This window comes from Medicago sativa, chromosome 2, assembly GCF_051527215.1.
Source record: "Medicago sativa cultivar Bolivia chromosome 2, Bolivia_mono, whole genome shotgun sequence".
NCBI lineage: Eukaryota > Viridiplantae > Streptophyta > Magnoliopsida > Fabales > Fabaceae > Medicago > Medicago sativa.
This window is the reverse complement of record NC_140750.1, coordinates 64,836,824-64,845,796: the sequence shown is the minus strand read 5'-3', so window position 1 is coordinate 64,845,796 and position 8,973 is coordinate 64,836,824. Positions and strand designations below refer to the sequence as shown.

The 8,973-nt window shown below is 32.1% G+C and overlaps 1 pseudogene across 1 annotated transcript; it reads right to left on the bottom strand.

Moving 5' to 3' along the window:
* Positions 1–636: 636 nt before the first annotated feature.
* Positions 637–5,751, bottom strand: LOC146949701 (protein DETOXIFICATION 18-like; annotated as a pseudogene). The gene is made up of 7 exons (XR_015027359.1): positions 5,385–5,751; positions 2,656–3,200; positions 2,005–2,091; positions 1,866–1,922; positions 1,488–1,726; positions 1,272–1,390; positions 637–920 (listed from the first exon to the last, which is right to left on the bottom strand). The product of XR_015027359.1 is annotated as a protein DETOXIFICATION 18-like (transcript).
* Positions 5,752–8,973: the final 3,222 nt, after the last annotated feature.

The window sequence follows — 8,973 nt, the reverse complement described above, 5'->3', positions numbered from 1 at the left end:
ATATGACGAGTATAAATCAAAAATGAATTCGATCGAAAACGAATTTGATCCATACGAATCAAGGACAGAAAGCAAGAAAACAAATCGGAATCGAATTTGATCCGCAAAAAGCGTAGAAATTCAGAAAAACTGAGAACAAAAATTCGAGATCAAAAAAGCAATCGCAACTGGAAAACTGAAACAAAATCACAGATGAAATCGATAACGAAAACGAAACCGATCGAGAACGAAGAAAGTGAAAACGAATCTGAATATAGAATCAAGAAGATGAATCGGAATCGAATTGTAATCGTGAAACCCTAGGATTTGGGGGAAAATGGTAACAACAAAATCTAACTGATCTGCGAACAGAGTCGCTAATGAGAAGTCACGAAACATAACCAAATCAATGAAATTTGATGAAATGGTGATCAAGAAGAAAAGGATACGATCCAGAATGACGAAGACGAAAAAAAACAGAGAAAAAATTGATTTTCACGAGAAAGTGAAAGAGAAAAAAAATAGAAGGAAAAGGAAAAAACAAAGTGAAAGAGAAAATTTAATTTTCTCAGGAAAATGCAGCGGAAAATATCCTTCAAGGTGGATACCAGATTAGCTCTGATACCATGTTAGGAAACATGATATCCAAGGAAGGAATGAGAGAAAACTCAAAATTATTTCTATTGATGATAAAAGTGAATATTACAAATGATGAAGTTATCCACTAATGGGGTTATTACAAGCATATATACTAATAGCTGCCACTTGGTTCCCAACACATACATATTCAGTCCTACGTATAGTTCAGTTGTTATACAGCAATAAGTTGGTCTTTATCTCTGTCCCGAGATATTCAGTTTAGTCCATTTGGCATGCCTTGTCAAAAGTAAGAGTGTCCCAATTTGACACACTAGGCCACAAATTAGACCAATCCATAAACCCTACATCATCATAGACAAAATTAAAAAGAAACACAATGATTAAACAAAATAATGTAAAATCAAAATGAGTCTTCTTTACATCAACACAAGCATCCTTAATTGAACTAATTTTTATGATAAAATAGTACCTACATACTCTTATCACTATTATAAACAAAAATTCTCTTTTCAGGTCATTGAACAACTAATGTATCTGATCAATGAAAAATTCTCTTTTATGTATGCTTACTATTACACTTATCGTTTTAGTAAAAATTCTCTTTTCGGTTTTTTATTAAAATGACAGTTATTTTAAAAGAGAAAGTATTACATACAAATGCGACACTTATATGAGAATAATGAGTATGATACCTTATAATGCAAATTGGTCTTAAATCCAAGGAGACATGAAATGGGTAAACCAATGAGATAAAAAGTGGCAAGGTTGACATAAACAACCAAGTGCTGCCAACCACATCCTCTAACCACCCCTGCATTATGCAAGACATTTTTACCCCTAAGATTTTTTTGTCAATAAACATGTTGATGAGAAGAAGCTGAAGTTAAAAAGAGATGAGGAATTCAAACCTGATAAGACACCTTGGACAGAATCTAGTAGTATGGAAATAGCAAGCAAAGGTGTTATTGAAGCAAACTTATGTTTGATAATAGGACTATCACTAAACATTTGAATCCATATATCATGACCAAACAAAAGCATCAAAACAAAACAGAATCCAAGGAGGACAGACAGCTTTAGAGTGACTCTCATTGCATGTTTAGCTCTTTCAGGATGGCCTGCCCCCAATTCATTGGAAATCCTTGTGCTATAAAAAAGTTCAAGTTTCAAAATTTTCAATAAATTTACAAGAACATAGATTAAAGTGCTTAATGCTTATTCATGAGAAAAGTCCAATAAAATGACCCCTATGAAGGAATGGATTCTGTTAATTTAAACCAACTAACCTTGCAGCTGCACTAAGACCATAAGTGATCATGTAAGCAATGAATTCTGTGTTTTCACTGCATTAATTTTTTGAAGATTAGCAATAGTTAATCATATGAATCTTTTTTTTTTAAGCAAAATAATAATTAAGAACCATACCATATTGCAATCAATGAAATTGTTATTTGTGAGTCAGGCATTAATCCAGCTAAGAAAACCAAAATTTCGAAAGCCCAATACTCCAAACTTGCATAATACAAAATAAAAATAGTAAGATTCATAATATAAGGATCTTTAATTAAACAACAAAGTCTAAATTACACCAGGGGTCTTTTAAGTGTGATGTAACATATTGATCCTTTAAGTTATTTTGGTCACACATAAGTCATTTAAGTTTGAGGTTTGTAACAAATTGGTCTTTTAAGTTATTTTAGTCACACATAAGTCATTTAAGTTTGTAAACGTTTTCGATTTAGTCTTTCTACCACATCATCGTTTTTGTAACGTTTGGTTCACATAGGGATTAAATTGAAAACGTTTACAAACTTAAAGGACTTATGTGTGACCAAAATAACTTAAATGATCAATCTGTTACAAACCTTAAACTTAAATGACCCCATATGTAATTTAGCCAACAATCAAAAGTCTAATATATAGTGTTCAAACTAGAAGCTACCGGGGGATTGGGTAACTCAACTGGTTTGAAAATGTTGCTCAAAGTAAACCGGCCTAATAATTTAGCAAACTTTGTTTTCTAAGATCAATCATCAAAATGAACAAATAAAGTGAAAGGCTTTTAGAAACTCATACCATACCATTCCTGCAGAAGGAAGAGCTAGTTTCATGTTTGTATACAAGTACTGAAATGACTCCATTGAAAATCCTCTCCATGTATTCTCAAACTTCTTTGCATACAAGACATAAAAACCTACCAATATCATAGATATCCATAGTGAAATAGAAGTTGCAACTGGTCCACCTATGAAACTCAAACCTGTCCATTGAACAAATCCATATGCAATTCCAACATGAATCAATGTTGGGATAGCTGAAAGGATAACCAGTGGCATTACTACAGATTGTGTTTGTAGAAACCTCAACAAGTTTTGCAAGACGCTATATGCAAATAATCCTGGTATAAGAAACTTCATATAGAGTGAAGCTGTTCTAGCAATGTCTGGTGATTGGTGAAGGAACACTAGAATGTGTTCTGTGTAGAACCAAACAATTGATATAATGATTGAAAAAATAAAAGATATAATGCAAGAGCCTTGTAGATAAATTCCCAGCATGTGATATTCCTTTGCACCAAATCCTTGTCCACAGAGTGTTTCTAGTGCACCACTTAAACCAACCTAAGACAAAGAAGAGCAAGGCAAAGAACATAGTTTAATCTTGGGACAACATTTATGTATTGTAACATGTAGAATATTTAATGTTAATCCTCTAATTTTACATATTCAGACTTCATATCAGTTATAAGTTAATTAAAGTGACACTAATGATAATTTTTCAACCATGTTCGAGGAAATTTAAAGTTCATACCTTGAATTTACAAGGTTAAACTCTTACTATTAAGCTAGCACCTCTTGTGTAGTTGCAGTTTATTTTATGGGAGAAAAAAGTCCTCCAATTTGCGTGAAATAAATGACTTAAATAAAAATTACACATATTACAATGACCAATTCTCATATAAACAAATTTTGCAGAGGCTCAACAAAACAACAAAAACAAAATGGGGTATATCTGCAAGAATTAAAAACAAATAAAAAAATTATAAGGACTAAATATGAAAAATAATATATTTGAAGCGATCAAATGCGTATTTAAATATTAATAAAATCATATCATATCTTATCTTTTTAATTGACTATGTCTAATGAGCACATACAAGAATTTTTCATATCATGATCAACATATGTAAAAATGGTCCTAAAGTTTATGATGAACATACGTGGAAATGGTCTTCAGGTCATTATTCACTACTAATAAAACAAAAATTAGTGAGGAAAATTTAGAGAGGGAAAACGTGAAATCTCTTTCTGATTCCTTAACTAAATTTTGCCACCAAAGAATTTGTGAGGGATTTTATTTTTTTGTCACTAATATCCCTCCCTAATTTTTCTTTTCCTAGTAGTGATTTAAGAAAGTATTTTATATTAAACTTTAGCACTTTTTTAAACAATGTCCTTAGAGCATTCTTTAATATAATCCTTTATTAAATTATGCACGAAAATGTGTTTTATAAAATTTTATCTAAATTGGTACTTTCCCAATTTACTAGTACTTTCCCAAATTTACTTCAATTGATTATTTTTGTTACCATTGATGCTTTTGGAGGACAAGTTGTTGCAAACATTAATGGGCCATTGGCTACATTTCAAAGGAGATTATTTATGGTGAAACTAAGAGCATCCACAACATAGCATCTTATATTTGATTCTTAAATGGATTCTCTATGTTCACATACTTATTTTACGGTAATATTTAATAAGCACCAATTTTCTCCAACCAAAAATTCAAATGAAATTACTGAATAAATCACATAAATAATTCTATATCATTACATTGCAACAAAATTTATTTATTTCATTATAAAAAGTGGAGAGAGTGATATATATATATATATATATATATATATAGATAGAGAGAGAGAGAGAGAGAGAGAGAGAGAGAGAGAGAGAGAGAAACACTCTTCTCTATACACCAAAATATTATACTCTATAATGGGGAGCCTATTTAATATGGTGTTAAATAGGCGAAACACTCGTCATTGTAGATGGTCTAATAGTATAGTAAATACTACAACTACAAGCTACAAAAAGAATAAAGACAATCCCTACAAAAAAATAAGAATCAAGTCAAGCCTTTTATTCTACCAAGTGGAGCCGGACATCATAACGCTATACTTTATTTGGTCTTTATATAAGAAAAAATATCATTATTCAGAGTCATTGAATAACTAATGTATTTGGTCTATGATATAGATTGAATACATAAATTATTCAATGAATCTGAAAGATAAACTTTTTCTTATAATAAGGATTCGAAGTTGTAATATTCTAACATCATTCAAATCTCTAAACAAATCACTGACCTCTTAAGTCTTTTTAAAGCAAATACTTTATCTCGTCTTTATTATGAGAAAAAATTTACTTTTTAAGAGTCATTGATTAACTAATGTATATGTACTATGATATAGATCAAATACATAAGTATTCAATGAATCTAAAAGAAATATCTAATCTTGTATCATATATACATATAAATGTACATTTTACTAGTAATTCATGCATAAACATTTATATTTATTGGATGTAATTAATCAATAAGAGTTCAAGAATTTTATTTTGATCAAGAGTTCAATATTTATTAAAATACTAAAGGAGACATCACATATCATGTTGAAGTTATTTAATAACATTGTACCATATGTTTTTGATTGTCCGTGTCTAATCAATGAACACACAAGAATTGTTCCTATCAACATCTATGGAAATGAACAAAATATAATAATGCAAAAACTGTAAATTAATTACCATAACTGCTACACCAGTGACACTAAACCAAGAATTAGCAAGAGTAGCACCAGCTAACTGAAGCTCACCAAGGTGACCAACAAGCATGACAGAAACCAAAGTAATCAAGTAATAAAATAAGTTTGTAAAAATCATTGGTAGTGAAAACATGAGTTGTTGTTTGGCTTCCTCCATGTCCAAGATTTTGTTCCACCATTTGTCCTCCATTTCTGGTCTTGTGTTTTGTTTTCCATTATCATGAGTTGTTGGCAGTAATAGAGGTGTTTCTGTGCCGTCTGAAATGATACTTGCTGCCATGTGAATTTTGAACTATCTTACTCTTAGCTTCTCTTCCTTCATGTGTTCTGTTATGATTTTGTTATGTACTACTCCCTCCGGTCTTAAATATAAGAAAAGATTCTCTTTTTAGATTCATTAAATAATTAACGTATCTGTTTTACAATGTAGACCAGATACATTAACTATTCAATGAACTTAAAAAAAGAATCTTTTCTTATATTTGAGACCGGAGGGAGTATATGTATATGAGAAATGATATTTTGACAACCATTTTTTGACAACTTTCTCTCTCATACTCACATGATATTGTTATTCTCTCTCTTCCTTTTTCTCTCTCCATTGTTTTTGACCAATAAAAAATGAGAAAAACAAGGTTGTCAACAAAGTTGTCATCAAATGGATGTCAAAATATCATTACTCATATGTATATACTCGTCTGTGTGTATGCACGCAATTCAAAATAAATTATTTGGTGACATTTGTACCCTATCATTCTTGTTGGGTCCCAATACCCAAAAAATTCACTTGCACCAATAAATTTTCATCTGCCCTACTGAAAAAGTAGTTGGATAACCTCACGCAACTTTATTGACAAATTTAGAAGTGTCGTTTTGTAGTAACTACTCCATCCGTCCCTCAATAGATGACCTATTTGACAATATATATTATTGACTTGACATACTTTGATCATATTTTTCTATTAATTCACAAATATAAATAATATCATGTAAGATGTTAATAGAAGAAGAAATAGAGAAGCAAGATAACTAGTTCTTTAGTTTACTTGGAGCCCAAGTTTCCTAGTTGTATTTTACTTGCTTATAAATACTCTACTTGTAACTGATTCTGTTAGATTAATAACAACACTTTTTCATTCCATTTCTCTCTCTTTCTCTTTGATTGAAACTCTGAGATGGTATCAGAGCAGATTCAATTATGCTCTGTTTCCGCTGCGAGATGATGAACAATTCTTGATTCATCTTCTTCGATTCTTCGTTTTGTTCTTGTTGATTCTTTCGATTGATTCATCTTTGAATCAGTTTCTTCTACTTTCTTTGAATTTTCTTTCGGTTATTGTGTTCGATTTGATTCATCATGGTGAGGAACAACAATAACAATCAGGATCAAAGTTTGGATCCGTATTTTGTTCATCCTTCAGAAAATTCTAGTACAGTGAGTGTAACACCGCAATTGAACGGTGACAATTATCACTCTTGGTCTATGAAGATGCGTAGAGCTTTGGCAATGAAGAACAAATTCAAGTTTGTTGATGGATCTATTGAGGTACCAGATGAAGAAGATCTCAATCGTGCCGGTTGGGAAAGATGCAACAATATGGTTCATACTTGGATAATCAATTCGATTTCACCATCAATTGCGCAAAGTGTGGTTTTTATTGAGAATGATGTGGATATGTGGAATGATCTTAAAGATCGTTTCATGAGAGGAGATCGCATTAGAGTGGCGCAATTGCAACAAGAAATCTTTAATCTGAAACAAGGTAGCAAGAAAGTTACTGATTATTTCACTGAGATGAGAGCCTTGTGGGAAGAATTGGAGCAGTACAGGCCCATGCCACATTGCACTTGTCCAGTTCCTTGCAGTTGTTTAGCTATGCGTGATGCAAGAGGATTCAGATTAGAAGATAGGATTATTCAATTCCTGATTGGATTGAATGAAGAGTATCAAGGTGTAACATCACAAGTTTTACTAATGGATCCATTACCTCCAATCAATAGAGTCTTTTCCATGATTATGCAGCAAGAAAGGAAAGCTCAATATGGTATGATTTCTCCACCTGTTCCTGCTGTAGAAGACAATAATACTGGATTGGTTAATGTTGTTGATGTACAGAGACAGTATGGAAGAGGAAGAGGAAATACTGGTTTTCAAGGAAGAGGAAGAGGTAATGGAAGAGTGTGTAGTTTCTGTGGAAGGTCAAATCACACCATAGATTGTTATAAGAAGCATGGTTTTCCTCCTAATTGGGGAAGAGGAGGAGGTAATTCATATGGATCAAATTCAGGTTCTACAAACATGGTAAAATCTGAAGACTATGAGGTTAAAGGTACCAGTAGTGGGACTAAGAATGATGATGGTGGTATGATGTTAACCAGAGATCAGTATCAAAATCTAATGGCATTACTTGAAAATAATTCTATTGAAGCCAAAGGATCTGCTAACATGATGAAGGCAAGCAGTTCAGTTGCAAACATAGGAGGTAACTTCTATGAACACTCCAAGAAATTTGATGATACTAATTGGATAGTAGATACTGGTGCCACACACAACACTTGCTATGACATCAATTGGTTTACCACTTATAGAGAAATTGATCCTATTAGTGTTAAACTACCTAATAACAATATAGTACAAGTTTACTGTAAAGGAAAAGTACAACTTAATGAGCATTTGCAAATTGATGATGTGCTATATCTGCCTGATTTTGCTGTGAATCTTACATCTGTTTCCAAGTTATGTAAGGAACAAGATTGTATTGTGGGATTTGAGTCCGATCAGTGCATTATACAGGAAAAGAAGGATTTGATGAGGATTGGTTTGGCTAAAGAGATGAATGGACTTTATTACTTGAAGGCTGAAAGAAACAAGAATAAAGCAGCCAAAGTTTCAAGTATTTCTGCATTTGATAGTTCACCTGAGAATGCCATTCCACCTGGAATTTTGTGGCATCTCAGGTTAGGGCATCTATCACATGATAGAATGCAATGCATGAATAAAATGTATAGTTACATTCCTGTTAGTTTACACACAGCTTGTGATATTTGTCAAATGGCTAGACAGAAAAAGTTACCTTTTCCTGTCAGTAAAAATAATGCCAAAAATATGTTTGATTTGGTTCATTTGGATATATGGGGACCCTTCTCCACTATCTCTATTCATGGTTTCAAGTATTTTTTGACCATTCTTGATGACTATAGCAGACATGTTTGGGTAGTCATGTTAAAATTTAAGTCAGAAGCTTCTGACAAAGTAAAGAGTTTTGTTCATATGGTGGAAAATCAATTTGAAAAGAAGGTGAAGGCTATTAGGAGTGATAATGGTCCTGAATTCCTTTTGAAAGAGTTTTATGATGCTAAAGGAATTTTGCACCAAAGGAGTTGTGTTTATACACCAGAGCAGAATGGTAGGGTTGAAAGAAGGCACCAACATATTTTGAACATTAGCAGAGCATTAATGTTTCAATCTAAACTGCCAAAGAAATTCTGGTCCTATGCTGTTCTGCATTCAGTTTTTTTGCTCAACAGAATTCCTACTAAAGTTTTACACAACAAATCTTCTTATGAAGTTT